The 24,505-nt window shown below is 46.0% G+C and overlaps 1 long non-coding RNA gene across 3 annotated transcripts; it reads left to right on the forward strand.

Moving 5' to 3' along the window:
- The first annotated feature begins 1,443 nt into the window (after positions 1-1,443).
- LOC129393506 (uncharacterized) lies at positions 1,444-24,304 on the forward strand. 3 transcript variants are annotated; one of them, XR_008620410.2, is made up of 7 exons: positions 1,444-1,570; positions 10,158-10,253; positions 13,179-13,288; positions 15,909-16,050; positions 22,751-22,869; positions 23,581-23,802; positions 24,115-24,304. It is a non-coding gene; the product is annotated as an uncharacterized LOC129393506 (long non-coding RNA). The 3 variants fall into 3 exon arrangements; XR_008620408.2 differs by lacking the exon at positions 13,179-13,288 and adding an exon at positions 23,112-23,175; XR_008620409.2 differs by lacking the exon at positions 13,179-13,288.
- Positions 24,305-24,505: the final 201 nt, after the last annotated feature.

A 24,505-nucleotide genomic window follows, 5' to 3' on the forward strand; every position in this document is an offset into this window, starting at 1 on the left:
TATTCGCTTTCTGTCTACTTTCTTCTTTCTCCTCTATCCCACTGCCCCACACCCCTGGCCCGCCCAGGCTCCACAACATCAAGGGTTTGCCTCCATGGACAGACCATGGTTTCTGTTCCCAACAGCTCTTCACTCTGAAGTCTGGGAGTGATAAGGGGATTCTAAGACTTCTTAACATTTAATATTTGGGTGTTCTAGTACACTGTAGTGTTGTTATGCACTGAAATGCAGGCAATTTTTGTAGTACCAGCATTTTTTCAGTATTTTAGAAACATCTGAATCACAGCTGCCTGAAGTCTACTCAGAGAGGGATATGCTGCACTGAGATTTCCAATTAAACAAAGGTGTATTCATGTATAAGGCATGCTGAGCACCTCCTGGCCCTCATTGAGACCCTTCCAAGGCCTCTTAGTGTTGTTTTAATTCCCTCACCCTGGGCGATAGTGAAGATGCAGAGCTGGATGTCTTCCCCCTGTTTCAGCCACTGTGTTCCCTTTAGAACCACTTTGGGTCTCTGATGGAGTCTACCTAGGATCAGGTGGTGGAGAGGACTTCAAAGAAAATGGGAAGAAGGTTTGGTTAGGGGACTTAGGAGAGAAGAGAGTGGAAAAGGTATAGGGAGATTCCCCAGACCCAGTTCTCAGCCTTCCCCACTCTCTTCACCAATTTACTTAACCAACCCTCATTAAGAACTTAACATGTGGCTGGGCGCGGTGGCTCACACCTGTCATCCCAGTACTTTGGGAGGCAGAGGCGGGTGGATAACTTGAGGTCAGGAGTGAGGTGGGTGGATCACTTGAGGTCAGGAGTTCAAGACCAGCCTTGCCAACATGGTGAAACCCTGTCTCTACTAAAAATACAAAAATTAGCCGGGCGTGGTGGTGCACGCCTGTAATCCCAGCTACTCAGGAGGCTGAGGCAGGAGAATCGCTTGAACCTGGGAGGTGGAGGTTGCAGAGAGCTGAGATTGCACCACTGCACTCTAGCCTGGGTGACAGAGTGAGACTGTCTCAAAAAAAAAAAGAAGAACTTGACATCTTAACATGTGCCAGGCAACTAAGCACTTTATATATATTAAATAATTTACTCTTTAAAACAACCCATTGAAGTAGGTATTATCATTAACCCTGCTTCACAAAGGCACAGAGAGGATAAACAACTTGTTCAAGGTCTCACAGTGATGAACGGAGCCGGACTGGACCCAGGCAGTTTGGCATCAGAACCCATGAATTCACCACTGCACGCTGCTGGATTTTGCCTGATAGCTAAATTCCCTCTGATTTCCTCCTCCTTCTTCCTGAGCCAGCTCTGATATGGTTTGGCTGTGTCCCCACTGAAATCTCATCTTGAATTCCCACGTGCTGTGGGAGGGACCTGGTGGGAGGTAACTGAATCATGAGGGCAGGTCTTTCCCGTGCTGTTCTCATGACAGTGAGTAAGTCTCACGAGATCTGATGGTTTTAAAAAGCGAAGTTTCCCTGCACAAGCTCTCTTCTCTCGTCTGCCACCATGTGAGATGGGTCTTTCACCTTCTGCTATGATTGTGAGGCCTCCCCAGCCACATGGAACCGTAAGTCCAATAAACCTCTTTCTTTTGTAAATTGCCCAGTCTTCGATATGTCTTTATCAGCAGTGTGAGAATGGACCAATACAAGCTACTTCCTCATGGGCCCTGCTCCTTCCTCCCTGATAATTTATTTTGGCCAGGACCTTGCCCTCCATCATTATACCTGGAGAGACTGAAATCAGAAAGATGGAGGAAGCTTATTTATTTATCCTGGCCCATCTCAGATAAAGCAGCATTTGAGGACCCCGGGTGGGTTCAGTGGTGATCCTAGATTGCTTTTTAAAAAAATTAGTATTTTAGTATCATTTTAACGAACTATGGAAATACAGCAATGGATTGTTTTGCTCCAGAGCTGCAGCCACTAGGTCAGAATCAGAGCCTAGTTAATCATGAGGCCATGGGGCAGTGACCTGGAGCACCCGCCTATATGGAATTCCACACATCTTTGGAATAAATTGCGAACTAACTGAGGTTTCCTCACCAGACCCTGTATGTGGCATGTAGAATGTCAATGAGTCCTACTTCTGCAACACCCTCAAAGGGAACACTGCACAACATCTTGGACATAGGTTATTTCTTTTACTCCGAATAGCAGTTCTATGAAGTATGCATTACGATGTGCATTTTATAGATGAGAGAATTAGGCTCAAGGAGGCTCAGCAATCTGTCCAAAGTCACAGCTAGTAAAAGGCAGAGCTGGAGTGTCACCGTGGAGTTGGCTGTGTCCAGGGCTTGTGGTTTTAATGTCGTTCCTCTGCTGCCCCAGGAGATGGATAGTGGGGGAAGAGACGGCCGGCAACAGTTCCTCCTCCCTCTCCATCTCACAGCCAACGTGGGGCAAAAGTGCCTGCAGTGAACTTAGGTCTGTGGCTCATAATAAGTACTTGCCTGTTATGGAGGTGCAAGCATCATGATTGGAAGAAAAGGTAAAGGAAAGAAGACAAGAAGGTTTCAAGAAAGAAGTGGCATTTGAATGAGGCCTTTGATACAGGGAAGGGCCTATCTCCGTTTATGACTGTGCGCACATGGGTGGGTTCGTTCACTTACGATTTCCTGAACCCCTACCATGTGCCAGATCCTATGCTGGGCACAGAGTACACATTAGTGAGTAGAAGAGGCATTGCCCTGCCCTCTGTAAGCTGCAGTCTGTGGCAGCACTGTCCAAGGGAAGTTTCTGGGCCGATGGAAATAACTCACGGTGTTCAGTGCAGTAGCCACTGGCCACGTGTGGTTACTGCAGGTTTGAAATGTGGCTACTGTGACAGGAACTGAATTTTAAATTCTTTAAATTAATTTTTTAATTTAACTTCAGTTAATTTAAATTTAAATAGTCACACGAGGCCAGTGGCTATGCTATTGGACAGTGCAAGTTTAGAGGGAAAGACAGACAGTGAACATAAAGAAGTGCTTATGGTGATAAGTGCTATGCAGGAAGCAAGATCCAGTGGATGAGAATAATGGGGAGTGTCCTATTTAGATTAAGTAATCAGAGGAGGCCTCTCTGAGGAGGTGACGTTTCAACAGAGACCTAGAAGATGAGTGTGGGCCATAGGAAGAGTCAGGGGCAGAGGGAACAGTGGGAGAGAGGCCCTGAGTAGGAGAGGGGTGGGTATACCTGAGATAATGCGAGGAGGCCAGTGGGTGAGAGTGTCGTGGGCAAGGGGAGGGGATGCAGGAGATGAGGGCAGGGCATGAGGGGAGCAGGGTCTGATCACGTAGGCTTGTAGGCTCGGGTAAGGAGCCTGCACTTATGTAAAGTGCAATTGATGTCACAAAAAGGTCTCTTGCTCCGACTGCCACAGATTGTAGGTGGTAACCGTGGGAGCAAGGACCTCAGGGAGGAGCTATAGCAATGGCCTGGGGTTGGGGAGATGGGGGCACGGAGTGGAGTGATGGCTTTGGAGGTGAGGGAACTGACTGAATTCAAGACATACTTTCAAGGCAGACATGGCAGGTAGCCTGGCTGTGGAGGGTGAGGAAGTTGCTCAGGTTTTTGGCCCGAGCCACTGGGCAAATGGTGGAACCATTTTCAGAGAAGAGAAAGTTAAGAACAAAAAAATCAAGAATCCAGGCAGTCGGATGGTCATCCAGATGGTTGCAGAAGTCGGAGGGAAGCTGAGTGTTTATCTGATTATGTTGTGTCTCTGTGGGCCGAGCATGTGAGCACAGTCTGTGTGGGCGAGTATGCATTGATGTTTGTACACATTTTTGCTTTGGGTAAAGTATATGCATCCATTTGGGGTGGGGTGAGTGTGTATGCACATGAAGGTCTGTGTTTGGATGACTGTATAGGAATGTCTGCACACATCCATGCAGGTGTGGGTGGGGTCAGTGTGTGTGAGTGTGTACCTCTGTGTGTGTCTGCGTGTGTGGTGAGAACGTCTGTCTCGGGTTCAGGGTGAGCCCAGGCCTGGTTTATCTCTGTGAGACGCGTATAAGTGAGGTTTGTGTGTATGCGTCTGTGTGTATGCAGGGTGAAGGCGTGTGCATGTATGTGGGGTGACTGTGTGCAAGTTGGTGTACATGTGTGGATGCAGCAAGTGCGTATCTTCATGCATGAGGGTGGAGCTGCATGTAGTTGCACACTTCTTCCTACATGAGGCATGAGTGTGTGTGTAGGGTCTGTGTATGCACATCTATTTGGGGGATCATATGCACAGACCTGTGTGTATCTGTCTATGAGGAGAGTGCATGCACATAAGTGTACAGGCATGGAAGGAGGATGTTCCAGGGATGGGTGTGTATGGGGGTGTGTGCCCATTTGTGGGCCTCGAGTGTGCCTGCCTGTCCCCTTTGAAGCTCCTGTGACTGCAAGTCACAGAGGCAGCAGCTTGCAGAGCGTGTTACATCATGTTTATAGGTCTTTCAACCTTAATGCATTTTAAATTTCCAACCCAAGGTGATCCCAGTGGATGGCAGAACCATTTGTTCCTTGCTCTGATTTAAAAAGAAAGTTTCCAGAGTAGGATCCCTTCTGTCTCCAGCCTGGCAGTCCTGCCCGATTCTTTGACTCTTCAGTGGAAGGAGGACCCAGACGTGGGTCCCCAGACAGTGCAGGTGGATGGGGACATGGGAAGCGAGCTGGGGAGAGAGGCTCTTTGAGTGTGGAGAAAGCGGAGGGGTAGAGGCTGGAGTGGAATGGGAACAAGGAGGTGGGAAGAAATCAGACCCTCTCCTCACTAGGGCAGGCCCAGGACACAAAGGCTTGCAGACCTAGTCTCTTTTGCATACCCTCTTTCTTTCTTGTCTGCTTGAGGATTGGCACTGGGCCTTTTGCTTCTCACACTACACACACTCCATGAGCAACTTGACCTCTAGCTGCTCAAGGCAAACCCTGATATCATAAATCCCTTTCCAAGCTGCCCTGGGCACCTTCTGGGACCCTTCCTGTGTGCCTTTGTCTACCATGAGTGTCCACCACTTTCCTTTCATTATACTCCAAGTCACTGTGGTGATGTCTCCTGTTCCTATTGAAGCCCAGCATATCAGCTGTGTCCCCCAGACAGAAGGGGCCACAACTCCTGCTTGTCACAATGTGTGCTGAGGGCCTGGGGGGCTGCTTCCAGCTCAGCTGCTTGCAGAGACCCACAGAGGTAGGAGAGAAACAGCTCAAACTTCAACTTGTAGAGGTGAGGAGCTGGAGGCCACCTTGTGCCAGATCTCAGGGATGAGGTGGTTGGGGTTGTGCTGCAGCACACACCAGAGCTGGAGTGACACACCAGAGCTGTGCTAGAACCTCCTCTACGGTCATCTTTGGACCAAGTTTTGACCTCAGTTTTCCTTTCCCTTTGATGAGTTTTCCCTCCGTCATGGCAACAGCTCCTGGTGGGCCTGCCTCACCCCTTCTGCAGATGTACTAGAGTCCAAGGATGCACATAGATTGATCCCTGGGTCTCAGACCTCTGCATTCGTTGATACCACCTCTTTGGTGATCTCACTTGCTAGCCATTTGGGTCTCATTTGAAACAGATATTTATCATAACAACACATTTTTCTGGCTTTGAATCAGGCATGGGCTGGGTCTGGGGCTTGGAACTGAATGCCATAGGCATCTCTTTCTTTACCGTTGGTCAGCTGTAGACTCACAGGATGGACCTCTCACCCCACCAAGGGATAAGCCTACAATCTGGGGTCTCCTTAACATCCCTTCCACCATGGGGCTTCCTGGACCAGGTCTTGTCATGTCCCTTGAACTTACCTTGTAGGAATTCTGTCTATGCCCCCAGCTGGTAAGGAGGCAGGAGAATCATCAACAAAGCCCTGGGGATGTGTCTTTTGGAAACATAAGGCACCTTAAAGCCAAGCTGATGAACCTTTTTTTTTTTTTTTTTTTGACAGAGTCTCGCTCTGTCGCCCAGGCTGGAGTGCAGTGGTGCGATCTCGGATCACTGCAACCTCCACCTCCTGGGCTCAAGCTATTCTCCCATCTCAGCCTCCCTAGTAGCTGGAATTACAGGTGTGCATCACCACGCCTGGCTTATTTTTGTATTTTTAGTAGAGACAGGGTTTCGCCATGTTGGCCAAGCTGGTCTCAAACTCCTGGCCTCAAATGATCTGCCTGCCTCGGCCTCCCAAAGTGCTGGGACCACAGGTATGAACCACTGCACACGGTCTTTTTTTAAATAAGAAAAATGGTCTTACTGTTTTCGTAGAAATAGTGTGTAACCACTGTGGAGTAGGACAGCTTGATGGCTAAGCACACGGACTCTGGAGCCAGGCTGCCTGGGTCTGACTCCTGTCTTTGCCACTTACTGGCTGTGTAACTGTAGGCAAGCTATTTGACCTCCGTGTGCCTTAGTATTCCAGTCCTGTAAGATAGAGGTAATAGCAGTATTTACTTTGTAGCGTTGTTGTTAGGATAAGATGAGTTAACATATATAAGGGATTTACTGGAGTCTGCAGCACAGAGTAGGTATAATAGATGCACCTTCATTATTATTCTTGAACACTTTCAATGCAGAAGAAAGCAAAATTGACACCAGATGCTATCACCCAGGGGACCTTCATCCAGAAATCTCTCTTGGGGCTAAAACACAGATAGTTTTATATAAATGTGATTTATGATATGTATTGTTCACATACCTTTTTTTCTACTTAACCATATGTCTTAGAGATTTTTTCATATCAGTCCCTATAGATCTACTTCATTCTTTGAAAATTAGTATTAATGAGCTACAATTTATTTGCCTGATCTATCACTGACGTGTGGGCATGAAGGTTGTTTTCAATTTTTCTCTATTGTAAACAATACTGTGTGTGTATGCTATGCATATGTCTTCTTTTGCATTTGAGCTGTTATCTCCTTGGGCTGAATTCTAGAAGTGGGAATGCTGGGTTAAAGAGTACGCACATTTTACATCTTGATATATGTGGCCAAGTTGCCCTTTGGAAAGGTTGTCTCAGTTCCCAGTTTACGCTCTTTCTGTCCTCTGTCTATGATGTCTTCTTGTGGAACGTTTTTCATTTTGATTCTGGGTCTCCCATTATGTCCCCCTTGTGCCCTGAGGTAAGGCCACCTAGATGCAGAAGGAAGCTGGATGAACACATTTTTTTTTTTTAAACTGGTCCACGAGATCACAAGCTGCCAGGAAAGTGTTGCCACTGAAGGCACTTTCTGATGTGGCTGTTGAGGGACCTGTTGCACCACTGCAGTTCTTCCTGAAGCAGAAAGGGGGAACTATGAAGCATGAGGAAGGCTGTTGAAAAGTGACTTTGATGAATGTTAAGCATTGTTCTCTCCAGGCTGCAGATCGAAGCAACCCGGTTGATTTTACCGGATTTTGCATGTGAACAGAGGCTTGGAGTGGCAGATTGCCCTTTTCAAAGATGGCCACAACAATAGCATCCATGCCATATGTTTGTGTACAGTGGGACCTTGCCATGACCCATCAAGAGGTGGAGTCTAATTCCCTTCCTCTTGAATCTAGGCTGGCTTGTGACTGCTTTGACTAATGGAGTCTGGTGGAAGAAATGCCCTTCTTGAATTCCAGAACCACGAATTTGGGAGTAAAATAAAATGGTGATCATTCTACATTTTGGGGGTCATCTATTACACAACCATAATATCTGGAACATTTAGCTACTGCTCACTGGGGAAGACAGTCCAGTGAAATGCAGCAGTTTTCAACCTTGGGATACCTGAGAATCAAGTGGAGCTCTCATGAATGATGCGGATTCCTGGGTTCCACCTCTAGAGGTTCTGACTCACAGGACTTAGTGTGGGGCTGAGAAATCTGCATTTTAAAATGAGCACCCTGGAAAATTCTGACACTGGGTAACCAATCGAAAACTTTGGTGAATCATGTAAGAGCAAAAGCTGAGGAGCCAGAAAGACTTGGATCTGAATTCTGGTTCCATGGCTACCATCTCGCTGTGCCTTTGTTCCTCATCTGTAGAGTGCAGGCAGTCATATTTCCTACTTCATGGTGGTATTGAAGGGTTAGATGAGATAATGCATGTGGTCCTTATCATAGCCCTGACACATAATGAATACAAGGAAATAGTGTTTGACATTGTAGCTTCATGGGGCAAGGATTCTTAAGGGATTCCTCCCTGTGCTTTGATATTAAATAGAAAATGTTGGTTTGGGTGTATTTAAGTAGGAATGGGGTCCATAGTTTTAATCAGATTCTCAAAGAGTCCTATATCTAAAGAAAGTTGAGAATGCTCAAGAGAAAGTTTCTGCTGTTTGACCTGGCTCCAGCCCCAAGAGCCCCTTTTCCTTCTAACTGAAGCCTCTTGACCATACCCATGGGGTTGGCTTCATCCCAGAGCATGGAAGAATGACTTTCATGTGTCCTAGTTTCACTTTCTGGGACTCAGTGAAAGTATAAGGTGGTTGGAACAGCATGGACAAAGATCTGGAGGTGGGATTGAGCTGGAGTCCACAGGTGGCAGCAAGCTGATATTCAGAGAAAGAGGTAGTTTAGAGTCTGATTACCAGTATTTAGAATGTCAGGTTAGGGAGTGAGGAAGTAGGGAGGCAAGGCAAACCTCTGAGCAAGAAAGTGGCAGGATCACCACTGCGATTCAGCAAGGCATCTCTGTGATGCTGGTTGAGGCAGGATGGTGGCCTGGTTGTTAAGGCAAGGGAAGAACCCTGGATTCAGGAACAGGCTCAGTGCAAAGGCAAACTGTGATATTCCTTCCTGGGAGTTTTGGAAGAGCTGGTAGCAGCTGACTGCTTCTATACCTCCCCTGCCCGGGCATGTATGGTTGATGGAAGAGCAAAGGACTCCATTCTTTGGGCTGGAATGCCAAGGCCTGGGTGGTGGTGTAGCAGAGGGAAAATTAAACTCCTGCTGTGTCCTTGAGTAAGCCGCTCCTCCTCTCTTGGCCTCAGTTTTCCCATTAGTAGAATAAGGGGTTAGGAGACCTGGGTAGGTTTGTGACTGCTTCATCCTGTTTCTTGGAGTCCTGCTATCATACAGTAGGAATGGCAGGTGTGTTTTAACTTCTGTGCCACTGCTGCCTGGAGTGTGTGCTGTGTTGGATTCTGAAGTGGAATCTGGGCTCAGTGGGAAAGAGCTCTGATAGATTAGCAATGCCTGCCCTGGTTGTGACTTGGGCAGTGGCCTGTCTCGTTAATGCCCCATCATATGGAAACCTTATGTTCACACGGCATGACTCTAGTCACTCAGGTTAACATCGTCACAATTTTTGCTCTATCTATATACCACCTCAACTGACTTAATTAAAAAATTAATATATCTTAAAAATTGACTTATTTTGAAATTATATTGATTGTTTACATGGTTTTGAATCCGGATTATTTAAAAACACACATGCAGCTAAGTCTAATTTTTATTCGTAGTCCCTTTCCCCTGTTCTTGCTCTTACTCCCAAAGAGAATTGTTTTTATTTGTTTTTGTTTTATCTTTCTATTGTTTCTTTTGGCAAGTTATATAATGCATTGTTATTTTCCTTAACTGTCTATAGATCGGTAAAAGGGCCAAAATGTTATTTGCTTTTACTTGTCCAAATTAAAAATCTTTTTATTGTAGTGTAATTGTGGTATAATGCATATACAGAAAAATACACATATCTTAAGTGTACAGTTCCATGAGTTGAAAGTTGGAAACTCTAAAAGTGAATGTATCCATCTGATCACCTCTCAGATTAAGAAAAAAAATATTCCCAGTTCTCCACAAACATCCTGCATGGGTTACATGTTTATTAGATGTTTGGGCATCTTCTTTTTTGGAGTTCCTATGTCTTTGGGTAATTTTTCATTTGCATTATATCTGCCTTTTTACAACTGGTTTGTAGGGCTTCTTTATACATTCTAGTTGTGTGTCTAATGTTGATTACAGATATTGCAATAGTCTTCTATTTTGTGGTTTTTATTTTACTCTCAGTGGTGTCCTTTGATAAATAGAAGTTCTTAATTTTTAAATAGTCTGGTTTATCCATCTTTTTCTATATAATTAATAATCTTTGCTCCATTTAAGTAACTGTAACCCCAAAGGCATAAGATCCTCTTATGTTTATGATCTAGAAGCTTTTTTGTTCTATCTTTAGGGTGAGGATACTTGGAACAGACTTTTGTGTATGTTAAGGTAGGGGTCTGATTTTCATTTTTTCCGTACAGATATCCCACAGACCCAGCACCATTTATTGAGAAGACAATCTCTTTCCCCTGCACTTCAGGCATTCCATTTAAAGAAACTGACTATCATTTTGAATGGTGAGTTTGATGTGCTAAATTATTTTTGTAAAATACATTAAAGTACGCATGTATTTGTGAAAATAAAACATGTTTAATCTGCATTAAACCACCTAAAATCATCTTGTGTACCACACTTTAGGAAACCTCTCAGTGGGATGTTGAGATAATAGCCTCAGATAAGGGAAGAAATTCTCAAAGTAAATTTTAAAAATTCCTTTAAGAATTCATTATATAAGAAGTTCATATTTGTTTTAGAAACAATAGAAAATACAGATAACTATAAAGAAGTAAATAAAAATCCCCTGTAACCCTCTTAACCAGAGGTAAATGCTCTTACCATTTTGGTATATTCTTTTCCAGCCATTTTTCCCTCCATACACACACACTCACACACACACTCACACACACACACACACACACGTTGTATCTTATAAAAAAGGGGTACTGAAATACATACTATGTTGTATCCTTAATTTTTACTTAATATGTTGTTAACATCTCTTCATGTCGATAAATCATATTTCTACATAATAATTTTATTAGACATCTAGGCATGATATGCTAACTGGCTCCCACTTTTTCCATTCTTCTAAACATACATTCTTATTCCTTTCTTCCTTTCTCTAAGCCCTTGCTTTCCAGACCCTCATTTTAATAGTACCTACCACCAAGCTTAAGAAATAAAGCCAGGCTGGGCATGGTGGCAGGCACCTGTAATCCCAGCTACTCAGGAGACAGGAAACAGGAGAATCGCTTGAACCCAGGAGGTGGAGGTTGCAGTGAGCCAAGATCATGCCACTGTACTCCAGCCTGGGTGACAGAGCAAGACTCTGTCTCAAAAAGAAAGAAAGAAAGAAAGAAAGAAAGAAAGAAAGGAAGAAAGAAAGAAAAAGGCCTCCTTTGATTCCTCCTTATCTGATTCCATTTTCTTTCCTGACTCCTGAGTCACCATCATCTAGAGCTAGTGCTTCTAAATAATTTAACTTGCCATTTATGGTGTGCACTTTTACTATATTCAAGTATATTCATTAACAATATATAGTATTGCTTTGTATGTTTAAAAACGTATATGTAAATGACACCATACTGTACACAACCTTTTGCAGGATACTTTCTTTACTCAAAATTATGCTTCTCGGTTTTATCCATGTTGCTGTAGGTAACTTTCATTTATTCATTTTTAACCACGATGTAGTAGTATTCCCTTATATGAGTGTACCACAATTGAATCATCCATTTCCTTCGTTAGGAAAAATAAGGAATGATGCTGTCTTTCTGAGTAATCTGTAAGGGTTTCTTTAGTGTTCATACACAGGACCAGAACTGCAGGGTATGCAATTTGATTTTACTAGTTATTGCCTGCCCAGTTGTTTTCTAAAATGGTTGTAAATTTACAATCCCATCAGAAATGTATAAAATTTCCAATTTCTTTGAGTCTCAACCAAACTTTGATATTGTTACATTTATAAATTTTTTCCACCCAATTGGGGTGAAATGACATCTATATTAGCCAGAACTCAGAAAACCAGACAACACACAAGGTATTTCAAACAGAGTGACTTTAATACAGGAAATTGTCTACATAGATGTTGGAGAGCTGATAGGGCCAAAAGGGAACACAGAGGTAACTCAGAGATAATAACTGCAGGAAGCAGGTACCAACCTGAGGGCTAGAGGAATAGAAGAAGTTTGGGAACCAGGACCTAGGAGCTCAGAGTATGGGTCCTGCGGTCCTGCAGAGCTGGTGCTGAGACCTAGGAATGGTATGTGGCTGCTATTGGTATATGGAAGGATTGTGGTGAGGCTGGGTTTGGGAGTACATCAAGAAAGTAGGGGCTGGAGCCAACTGCTGCTGCTGGAGTGATGCTGGCAGGAAAGGAAGAAACAGGAACCAAGTCCCTTCTCTCCTCATCTTGCCTTCCAATCTTCCTCGAGTGCCTTTCGTTGTGGGAACCTAACAGGAAGCCAGCTGGTCCTGGAGTCTGGGAAGCGTTGTGTTCAGAGTCCTGGCCTCAGCAAGAGCAGAATACAAAAGGGTAGATGTGAGCTGAGAGACATTGGGTAAATAACCTGCATAGAATTGCACTGTGTGTATATTGCATCTCGGTTCTTTCCATTTTTATGTGTAGCTATTTTAAATGGTGCTTCACAAACATCCTTGCACATACGTTTTCCTTAGAACTTGTTTCCGAAAGTAGAATTGTAGAGTCAAAGAAAATGCATATTTTTAAGGCTTTTGGTCCAGGCTGACAAAATCACCAGAGAGTAGGTTTTGGAGGAAAGGGAGTCCCCCCCACCACCCCACACAGTGTATTCCTGGAAACCACATCACAGAGCAGATGGTAATGGAGAAGATCATCTTTCTACGCTGGGGTGCTGTTACCTGGGAATTGCTTCCTGCCCAAGGAATGAGTACCAGGAGACAGCAGTTCTAACAACCCTATCTCAGAAAAAGAGAGCTACAGCCTCAAACTTCTGTGTCATTTATACTAGTTATATTATTCTCTGAATTTTATATCTATTACCCATTGACCACGGAAAAGCCACAGTGAATTTTAAAGTGTACCCACACAATTGAAGCACACAAAAATGTAATTCCACAGTATCACTCACGCAATCTACCACCAGCGATGTATCCTTCTGCTAAGTGCTCAGTATTAAATTAACTGTGGATTCGTTTGCTTAATTGGGCTTACAGGGGCCAGGAGTGTGTGTATGTGTGCAGTGAGTCTGGACAGCTGGAAGGCAGAGGCTAGAGGGAGTGTAGAGAGGAGATAAAAGTCTGAGTTTAGGAGGGTGAAGAAAGTTGGTGTCAGTTGGCACAGTGGGAGCTCCCGAGGCATTTAGGGGAACAGAAAGTGCAGTGGAAAGAGGGATGCATGGGCGTGAAGGCCTGGGAATCCGTGGGGCAGTGCTGAAGAAACACCTCACCTGTATCACCAGATAGCTAAGAACTACTCCACCTGGCCCAGATTCTTTGGCGTGTGTCTCTGCTCAGCTCCGATGAATGCAGGAATCCCTAATCAGATGGCTGCAAGACTCCCCTCCAGCAGGTAATCAAGAAGCCAGAGCCCCTGAACATTGGGCCAGGTATCCATCTCCAAGGGAGCTGTCCCTCCCACGGTCACCTTGGAAAAAAGCCCTGCAGAGGGACCTTGGCCTTGGCTGGGTATTGTGGGAAACGAAGGGTTGAAGTCTGGGCCTTGAAGAAAGCTTCTCATAATTTTTCCAGCTCTTGACACTTCTGAAATGTGTCTGGGGCATTTGGGAGAAGGTCCCCAAGCCGTATCCAGCCCTGACTATTCTCTGAATTGTCTCCTGGATGTCTCTTGGTATCTTCCTCTCACCAAGGCATACCTCCCATAAGGGCAAGAACTATGTTTGGCAAACCATAATATACCCAGAGTCCCATGCAGTGCTTAACACAGATACTCAAGACATATTGACTGGATGAAGGAATGGAGTTCTAATACAAAAATGTTAACTTTCCACTTGCAAACAGTTCCATCTCTGGGCTGCTTTGTCTGTCACTGATGTCATCATAGTCATTGTCAGATTCATTCTCCATCTTCCTCCTTCTCTCATCCAATTGGCCATGTGTATTCTATCACCACTCCAGTGCCCTAGCGTAGTCCTCTTTCTGCGCTTTGTGCCATCCTTCAACTTCACATCTAAAACCCCCATTGGTTCCCTTTCACTTTCAGCATAAAATCCAAACTTCTTAGTTTGGCCTTCAAGGCTCACCATTGGTCTCCAGCATCCTTCTGTCTGCCTCATCCATTTCTCTCCTGCATGTGTCCTGATGCTGCCAACCTGGTTTCCTCCTAACTGCTCAAATATGTTCCGGATTTACCTGTTCTTATATCTGGGCTCATCTCCCTGCCTGTAATCTCCTCTTTTCACTGGCCAATCCTGTTTGATGATTTCTCCTTCCACTGAACTGAGAATCAGACTGAAGTCACAACATGAGACCAGCTCTGTGTCATGGTAGGTGTCGGGAACTGGTGATGAAGCTGAGGCTCTGGTACATGTAGTGATGGTCAAGGTCACACAGCTGGTAATAACAGCTGCCACTTATTGGCTGTCTTCTATGTTTTAGGTCCTCTTCTAGGTGTTTTACACACTTCCTTTCCAATGTGCTCAATACACTTGCAACATATCATTCAAGTAAGGATATAGCATTAAAAGATTCCACAACTGTGCCCATTGCCAGGCAGGACCATTGCAGGAAACTGGCTCAGTGATGGAGTAAGTTATGGCTGGAGTAAGGAGAGGATAGGATCTTGGAATGCTGCTGAGGACACCAGGGGTTACCTTGTATAATAAACGCTCAGTTCCTGGGGAAGGCAAGGGAAAGGAAAGGAGAGATGCAATGAAAAAAATCCTCCATTTGTGTCGAATTATTTCTCTCCTGGAGGAAGAAGAGATAAAATCTGGAGGTGCAAATGGGGCATGGTTCTATCTATACACAAGACACACAATGTCTTTTTAAAGACATTAGTGCAGACTTCAATGTACTGCTTCTCAGGTGGGGCCTGGGATTCTTCATGTCTAACAAGCTTCCAGGTGATTCAGATGCTGTTGAGTCCTGCACTTTGGGTAGCAAAGCTGTAGGAAGGTTCCATCTTCCTGTGACTGGGGTCTAGGCCGATGTGTGACCAGGGCCTAGGGTCAGTCTACAATTGGGGAATTGCATCAGTCCAAAACTGGAGAATTGTATGATTGACCATACTTTTGGTTTTGACCAACACTGCATCTGTCCTCCAACCTATAGCCATGAGTCATAATAAAAAAATCACACAAGAGTGAAGGAGAGAAAAGATATTTCCCCTGAAAGAGGAGGTGCAGAGCACATGGGGGAAAGATTCCCGTACTATCCGGGTTGGTTAGCTCCTTTTTTGTAAAGGAAATTTCTCCCTCTTCTTTTCTCACTCTCCATCCCCGCATTTTACATATGTTCTTAACAAAGAAATATATGGTTAGTGCCACATCTGGGAGTCTTGTCCACAAGGCCTGATGGCAATATATAATCAGTTTGGGAGAGGGGGCGGCACAGCATAAAGAAAGGAAATGGTTTCTCTAGACTAGGAAAGAAAAAAGGAAGAAAAGGAAACCAATATGTATTGAGCTCCTGCTATACACAAGGCACCCTACCAGATGTTTATATGTAAGCCAATCATTTCATCTTCCCAAGAATAAAATATAGTTCTTATCTTATTTCACAGATAAGGAAACTGAAGTCCATGAAGGCATCAAGTACCCATGGTTGCTTGAGTGTTAAAGCCAGGACTCCGTCTAGATCAGTAATCTCAAAATCCTTGCTGCCTCATGGGACCTAGTCAGATGAGTTCAGTTTGGGAAATAACGCATTTGAGGAGCCTGTGGAGTGGGGTGGGGCGGGGAAATACTCAGGTGGAGTGGTTGAGGTCTTAGAAGTCCCACATGGTAGAGTGCAAAGAGAGAAGAGGCCACGGCAGAGACTGCTCTCTTATTCTTCCTCAGTGTTCAGAATACCTGAGTTTTAGCTAGACACAGCCATTGGAATGAAGATTCTGCTTCTCATCCACCCACAGAGCTGGGTGTGGCTATGTGTTAAGTTGTGAGTAGTGGGAAGTGTGGGAGAGTGGTTCTCACCTACCTTTGTCCCTCCGTGCTCCCTTTTCCTTCCTGCAGGCTGGAATGAGGCTGTGAGGCTCCAGCAGCCGTTTTGTGCCATGAGGCAGTAGAAACCTGGGTTCCTGATGACTGTGGAGCTGCCAAACTAATCTGGACCTCCAGATTCCATACCTGCAAGACACATGAACATCTGTCTTATGTAAGCCACTATTACTTTTTTTGTTTGTTTTTTTTCCTGTATGGCAGAACATAATCTTAAGGAACACAAAGGCCAAGGGCATCTTTTCCATTCAGGGCTGCCGTTCTCAAACCCAGCCACACTTCAGAATGCTCGGGCCTCCCAAAGACCAACACATTGAGACTTGCTGGAGGGCGTGGCTGCACATTGGTCGTTTGAAGCTCCCTAGGTGATTCTAGTGTGTAGGAACTGATCTAGGACTGAAAAGGATGTGAAGAGGGCATGTTCCTAAAGAGAGAAGAACCAGGAGAGTGAGCTGTGAAGGCCTGAGGAGGGAATTTGAGTTAAAAAACAGGCGGGCATCAGCACTGAATGCCTCAGTTGGAAGCTGGGGAGGGGGGAAGCCATGGAATTAGGTTATTGAGCTCACTGGTGACTGGGTGAGAGGCATGAGGTCAGGGTCCAGTTTGAAATGGGCTAAGGACGGGTGAGTGCTTCATAAGAAGCCTGGTAGCCCATCAATGATACACTGGATAAAGAAAATGTGGCACATATACAACTTGGAATACTATGCAGCCATAAAAAAGAATGAGTTCATGTCCTTTGCAGGGACATGGATGAAGCTGGAAACCATCATTCTCAGCAAACTAACACAGGAACAGAAAACCAAACACTGCGTGTTCTCACTCGTAAGTGGGAGGTGAACAATGAGAACAAATGGACAGAGGGAGGGGAACATCACATACTGGGGCCTGTCGGGGGGTGGGGAGAAGGGAAGGGAGAGCATTAGGACAAATACCTAATGCATGTGGGACTTAAAACCTAGATGATGGGTTGATGACGGGTACAGCAAACCACCATGGCACATGTATACGTATGTAACAAATCTGCACGTTCAGCACATGTATCCCAGAACTTAAAGTAAAATTAAAAAAATAAAGAAGCCTGGTAGTGTAGGAAAGAGAGGTAGGCCACTAGCTTGATGGGACAGTGAGCTCATATTTATACTAATGACTAAATTTCCTTGAGTGATGAAGGGGCAGGCAGCGTGCTAAGCCTTGCCAGGCATCAGCACCTCATTTCACGGTGACCCTTCGTCTGAGTTAGTGGCTGTTATTTCCACTTCACAGATGTAGAGGCTGAAATACAGAGATGGAATGACTGGCTCAAGGTGAATGCAGCTGGTAGGTGATGGAGCCTGAACTTGAATCCAGATCTAATTCCATCCTGGGAAGGCCACCTTTAGCCTGGAGGCACCTGGAGCCTGTTTGTTGCTGGAGGTCAAGGGAGAGGTTTTACGTGCAGATCCTTGAGGATGCAGAGGGCATGGGAACTCAGCTGTAGGTTTGGGCTTGGATGAAAGGAGGGGCCCTTCCTCTCTCTGAGATGGAGGTGAGGATGTGGGGAGTTGTGGAGAGGAGGGAAACTGGGGCCCTCCTGTAGCACCTCCATCTTTCCAGGAGCCAAAGCAGGGTCATGGCAGGGCACAGGGGCAGTAGGGACTGATGAAAGCTTGAACAGCAGGAATTTGTTCTCTGCCAGAGGGCAGGAGAGTTGGCCTATCTCTAGTATTGTACTGAGGCCATGGGACCTTGTGATAGAAGGCTGATTCCAGGCTCTGATAGTGCTAAGCCAAGCAGAGCTGATTATTAAATGTCCAAGGACTCCTCTTCTGATAGAGACATAGGTGAGTTCTCTCCCATCCCCTGCCTCCTATCCCCAGGACAGCCTCCTAACAGGATTCTGCTGTGCCTGCAAATGAATTTGCTGTGATCCCAAACTCTTTGATTCCAGCAGCCATCCCTGGAGAGGATCCCTGGAGAGGAGAAAACCCAGGCCATCCGGATTTTCTGCATGGGAGACCTGGCTGACCGCTGCCTGGGCTGCTTTCAAGTCTCACCGAATTATGAAGTCAACTACTGGGTGTTTAGAATGTCTCAAGTTCAAAGACTAGCAGGCTAGAAGCAGACATCTGAGGGAACTTCAGGCACCTTAGCAGGAGGAATATTAAGATGTGGCACGCTGAGCTTATCGGGAGACTGGATAGGGATCAGAAGGAATACATTTCTATTCTGAGAGCTGCAGAGCTCAGGAGTCGTTCTTCTGATATCAGGCCCATTGGTGGGTTTAGTTTTGGTGCAAGTTTCTTGGCCATGGAGCTTAACTAGGAGGAAGCGAATTGCAATCATTTTGGCCTGTGCTCCTTAGAGTCCCAGGGATCAATGGGAGGTGAGTGGCTGGGTGGGCGGGTAGAGCAAGGAGAACAGGGTACAGGAGACACTGCCACTTATTTATTTGTTTTTCCTACAAATATTTATTGAGCCTCTAAGTATGTACCAGGCACGTTCCAGAAGAGGGACTCAGAGGTCGTTGGAAGTGTGTGCCAGGAACCACTGAGCAAGGCCCTTGTCTCTCTTTGTGGGCCTTCTTCAGACACTTCCCCCTCATACACGGGATCTGGGATCATTAAACATCTCATTGTCCTTTGGATTCACCAGCTTTTGAAAGTGCTGCTCCTGCTGGAAAAGCCCTCGCTTCCACTCTTCACCTAGAAAACTTCTATTCATTCATTAAGGCCTGACGTCACGTTTTCTGGGAAGTCTTCCTTGCTTATCCTCTGACAAATTTGATTTTTTGTCAAATTTGTATTATTTATATCTTTGTGTTATTAAATTTCCATCACATTTCAGAGTTTCTGAGTGTTTAAATAACTTAACCTAAGTTCACACAGCTAGTTAGAGTCTCAGCTAGGATTTGAACTTGGAACTTCCTGACACCAAAGCCAATACACTTAACCACTAGATCACATGGCCACTGAAGTTAGTGGTTCCTTCTCTAGGCTCCCAGGGCCCCAGAGTTTTGTCATGGAACTCATCATTGTTGATTGTCATTATTCATTTGCTGGTGAGATTTCCAGGGGTACGGGCTATACGGAGTCACTATGATGACTCAACATAGAATCGACAGCCCAGATGCTGGTGGGATGATAAGAAAGGCTATTAATGTGCCCGGTACTGGGCTAACCTCTCCATATTCATTGTATCATTGATTACTCATGACAATCCATGAGACAATCATTACTATTCTTCCCATGTCATATTTGGAACAACTGAGGCTTAGAGAGCTGAAACAATATGTCCAACTCCCACAGCTAGAAGAGGCAGACCTGGGGTTCAAACTCAGGTCTGGCTTATTCCAGAGCCCATGCTTTTAACTGCTGTATCACACTACTTCTCCTCGACGTGTTCTCTGAAACCCTGTAGTGATGCTGGGGTACAGAGACAAGTGCCACCAAGCTCCTACCTTCAAGGAGCTCACAGTCAAGTGGAGAAGACAGGCATCCCGGCATCCCAGGCATCCCTGATTATCCTGGTATGAACAGATAATCACAACACAAGCTATAATGCAGGTAGCCTGGAGAAAGGAGTAAATAATTAGTCAAACAGAGGGAGTGCTAGGGAAAGATTTCAAAGCAGTGGGGATACCTGAACAGGGTTTTGAAAGTTAAATAAGAGTCTTCCAGGAGACAAGGAGGTAGAAGGACACCAGACATACAGAGCAGCATACACGAAGGGAGGGAGGGAGGGAGAGAGAGAGAGAGCTGCTGGGTGGTAGGGAAACTCCAAGTGATTAGAAATTTCACCCTTCCTGTCTCTCCTTCCGCAGCTGACTCTGCTAGGAAATGTGGAAAGCTGCAGCTGCAGACAGCTGGCTGTGCCTGCTTCACTGGAGTTCTCAGTTCTCTTACACCTGTCTGTTTAGAAAGGAGCAGACGGGCGGTGAAGCTCTGCAGGATTCTTTTCAGTGCTGGGGCAGGAGGAGAAATGGTGGGGACAGCCACTCTGGGCATCAGAACCGAATACCTGCTCCCCACTCCTCTCAGTTGCACAGCCCAGCTCCTGGCTTCGCTGCAGTGGGAAGGGAGATGAAGGACTCTTGAACTCAGAATATGACTGATCAAGACCCTTACAGCTGGGGTGGAGGTAGGGGGCTGAAGGCAGGTTCTGGAGGTGGAGATTGAGTCTTCCAGTTGTTTTCCTGGCAACAGCGGGAACAATAGATTCTAGGTTCTGGCTGGCTCAGGAGTTGGGGTGTCTGACCTGTCTTTCCTCAGTCCCTTCTGCTATAGATACTGATAGTCCTCTGCCACCAGGCTCTGCCTACCAAGTCCCTGAGCTCTTCCTGACCTAGCCTGGCTCTGAGAGGGGAGCCAGCATGGCAGAGGGTGGGCCTGGTACCAGTTGTGTCTCCCTGAATACAGGATCTGAGAGCTGGGGAGCTTTGGACACCCAGAGCCCATCAGCCTGGTCTCTCCCCTCACTGTAGGTTCCCAGGCCAGTGGCTGGTTCCTGATTTTACCTAGTCTTCTGCACTGGGATAAGAACCTGACATCCAGCTTCCCCTTTGGGAGTAAGGCCTCTTCCACGGGCTGCTCCTGGTCTGTGTTTTCCACTGCAGTCTGGGAGCCTACTTCCCCCATGAAGGCCCTAACCCCACCCATGAAGACACTACACGAATTACTGTCCAGACTGGACTCCAGATGCAGCCTCGGATTAGACCCAATTTGGCCTCATCTCCTTGGAGCTGTCTAGTAATTTGGAATACACGCTGCTCCCTACTTAGCCACCTGCAAAGCAGGGTCCATCTCCCAGCCTGGTTCTGCCTTTTCCTCAGTCTTATATGTGTGTGTCTGAGTACATGTGTCAGTCAGTGATCATGCCAGGATGGCCAGCTGGACTTGTGTCAGCATGCATATATGTTCCTTGAGCCTGTCCCGTGCAGGCGTGCACTTTCTCAGCCCAGTTCTGAAGCGTGTTTGTGAATATGCCCAGATACATCATGAACATCGCTGGGATGCTAGGAGGGGGATCAGTATGAATGACATTGCATGTCCTCAAGTACACAGGTATGTGTCTACGCACACGCACAAACCTCTCTAATATGTATGTATGCACGTGTACATGTGTATAATATGGCTAAGTGTGTGTCTGGGAGTATTTGACCATGTCTGATGTGAATCTTCTGCCCATTCTGAAAGGAAAGGGGACATGGGCCCACTCTCCCTTTTTGTAGTTACACTGTGGTCAGGGCTGGCTTGTGACAGAGGGAGTCAAGGTGAGTGCCCCTCTGAACTTCTGGGATCTTTCTGCCTAACATTCTGAGACTTCCCCAGCTGTTCCCTAGTCCTGCAGTCTTGGCTGTCAGTACTTCAAGATTATCTGGCCAGGCGTGGTGGCTCATGCCTGTAATCCCAGCATTTTGGGAGGCTGAGGCGGGCAGATCATTTGAAGTCAGGAGTTTGAGACCAGGCCAACATGGTGAGACCCCATCTCTACTAAAAATAAAAAAATTAGCCAGGTGTACTGGCACGTGCCTGTAATCCCAGCTACTTGGGAGGCTGAGGCAGGAGAATCACTTGAATCCAGGAGACAGAGGCTGAAGTGAGTCGAGATTGCACCACTGCACTCCAGCCTGGATGACAGAGTGACACTTGGTCTCAAAAACAAACAAACAAACAACAAACAAACAAACAAAAAAAAACAAGAAAAGAAAAAGATTATCTGGTGCCTTGGCCCAGTCCCCACCCTTCACTTTGGAAAGGGTGTACCTGCAAAAGGTACGAGAGGAAGTCCACACCCCCACATTTAGTCTGGCAATGATGCCAACTATTCAGGACTCGCCTACTGTGGCCTGTGTAGGTCCTCCTCCTCCCCTGCTCATGTCCAGGCCATTGTCCTTAGTGGGACAGGGGGGCCTGAGGGAGGAGCTTCTGACCTGGCTGTTCTGGAGGCCTGGGCTTGCCAGAGGCCTTCAGCTTTGGCAGAGGACTCCGGGCTGTTTGGAGGCACTCCCAAGGCCCCTGTGCTGTGTCAGGGGCAGGAGGTGATGGCGGGGGGGTGGGTAATACGTCCAGAGCTTCCCCTTCCCAACAAATCTGTGGATGGGCAGGGGGAACACTCGTGGGGAAATTACCAATTTAAATAGGAAATGCAAGCAATGTGGATAGAACCCCAGGACTGCAGTTTGAGAGCTCATTCTCTGCCCCGTGGGGGTTTGATTACAACCAACTTGGCTGATAACGTGCAGAGAGGGCCAGAGAAATGGTTTCCAAGGAAACTCAGATCTTTCTAAGCCCCTTCTGGCTCAGGTGGGAGCCAGGGCTGGCCGGGAAAGCAGAGGCTGTGCTGAGTACCATGGTGCTCAATTCCCGGTGAGCCCTCTGCCCACTCTCTGCCTGCTTCTGTGCTTATCCCTGCTTCCCCAAACCTGGCCTGCACTTTCATTCCTGTTTACAACAGTTGTTTCTCTCTTTGTCTCTGCTCCCTTAGTCTTCTTATTTATCTCAGCTGATGTCTGCACTTGGGAAAGTTGGCAAACAGTAAAAAAAAAAAAAAAAAAATTCTAATTTTTTTCTTATTAATGGCGACTATTCATTCAACACCTACTCTGTTCCAGAAATGCCACAGGATTTAGTTCTATTATTTCCATTTTCACAGCAACCATATGGTAGACAGGATACTATGTGTTCATCAAATCTTTTTTCTTCCTGGAACTACATTTCCCAGCATGCCTTGCTGTAAGGTTGAATCATGTGACTGAGTGCTGGTCAATGGAATGTGGGTAGGAGTAATATATGCCACTTTTGTGGCTGCCTGCCCCCCCCAAATATCACGAACAATCTTCTACACATACTCATTTACTCTTTTTTTTTTTTTTGTAGGCCGTGGAAACAGAAATCTAGTGGAGGACTCTGATCCCTAGGGAATGTAGGGCCACTGGACCCAATTGCCCTATAATCTTGTGTGGTATTTCCCTGCCCCTGCTCAACTTCATTGGATGGTAATGTTACATTTGTTAAGCCACTAAGGTTTTGGGGGTTGTTTATTAGGCTGTTGTCTAGCCTGATAACACAAGCCTGAAAGAAGGGCATTCTTATCCCTATTTTTCCATGGGGGAAATGGGCTCAGAGATACTAAGTAACTTGCTAAAGTCACACAGCAAGTAAGTGGCAAATCCAGATTTGAGCTCAGGTTATGTCTTTTCCACTAACCCAGGCTAACAGGATGATTGTTCCTGCTTAGGTATTGCCTTGGTCTTTGTTTCTTGAGGAGTCACAGAAAGAAAGACACAGACCAGGACTGGGAGGTAGGGAAGGAGGGAGCAGCTGGGGGGCAGGTGTGTAGTGGTGCATCATAGCAGCAAAGGGAGGTAAAGGTTCTAGGAAGGGGTGGTCAATTGTGTCTAATGAGATCCAGCCAGGTGGAGGAGGAAGAGGGCTGGGAAGAGCCCATTAAATTTAATGACCTCAGTGACAGTTTTATCTGAGTGATGGGGCAGATGCCAGCTTGCAGAAGGTTTGGGAACAAGTCAGTGATTATGTTCGTTAAGGGAAGGAGAGAGGAAAAAAAGAGAGATAGCTTTAAGTGGAAGCCAGGCCAAAGGAAAGCATTTTGAGAAGGAAATCAGTGGTTAGGGAGAGGTTAAAAATAAGAAAGGGAATCATGACCTACATAATGCAAGGCATCTGAATGTGATGATTTCCTCCTTTAGGCTTGGTTCTGATGTGCATTTCCAGGGCTAAGCTGACTGGCCAGGAAGCAGGGAGCAAAGGGGGTTGGACACAGCCAGCAAATCACGCAGCATTAACTGGGCTGCGAGGCCGGATCCTGAGTGGGCAAGCAGGTGGCAGCTGAAGTATTGTGAATCGAGAGCCTGAAATTCTTCAGGATCTTCTAAGATTATCCATTTGATTGGGTCATGGAATTAATGCGGGTAAGCCTAGTTGATCAACCTGAGTAGAGGGTGCTGTCACCTGCACAACACCTACCACAACTTCCTAGAACCTAGTGGCCGAGCTTGTTAAGTGTCCCCAAATACCCATTCTCTCCTTCCTTTTAGTCAAGGAGCTGTGAATTTTAGGGAAGAACATGATCATTTAGCTCAGGACCACAGTTCCCAGACTCCCTGCAGCTGGATGTAGATGTCTACTCAGTTCTTGCTAAAACGATGTGTGCAATTTCCAGAGCACATCCTTATATGGAAGCTATTTGCAGTGAACATTGTCTGTTTCCTCCTTTCAATGAGGTGGAACTGGAAGTGCTGGAGATGAGCTGCTGTGGCTGTATGGACAAAGGCAAGATCCTATGGGATGGCCAAGCAACCAGACAGAAGAACTCTTGAGACCTTGAGGAAAAGAACTGCCCGCAACTGCTCTTGACACTCTCTCCCTCTGGCCTGTTGTGTGGGAGAGAAATAAACTTCTATTTTATTCAAACCACTGGATTTATGGGTCTCATTGGTACAGCAGCTTGTCCTGCACCTTAATTAATATTCCTCCTACCCCTCTCCCTGTCAACATCTCTTTCTATAGTGTTCTCCTTCATTCAGCAGTCGACCCACCCCCCTCTCTCATTTCTTCCCTTCTTTCTCTTCTCTCCCCACTTTCATGGCAATATTCTTTGAGTCTCCACCCCAC

The sequence above is a fragment of the Pan paniscus genome, chromosome 1, assembly GCF_029289425.2.
Source record: "Pan paniscus chromosome 1, NHGRI_mPanPan1-v2.0_pri, whole genome shotgun sequence".
Classification (NCBI taxonomy): domain Eukaryota; kingdom Metazoa; phylum Chordata; class Mammalia; order Primates; family Hominidae; genus Pan; species Pan paniscus.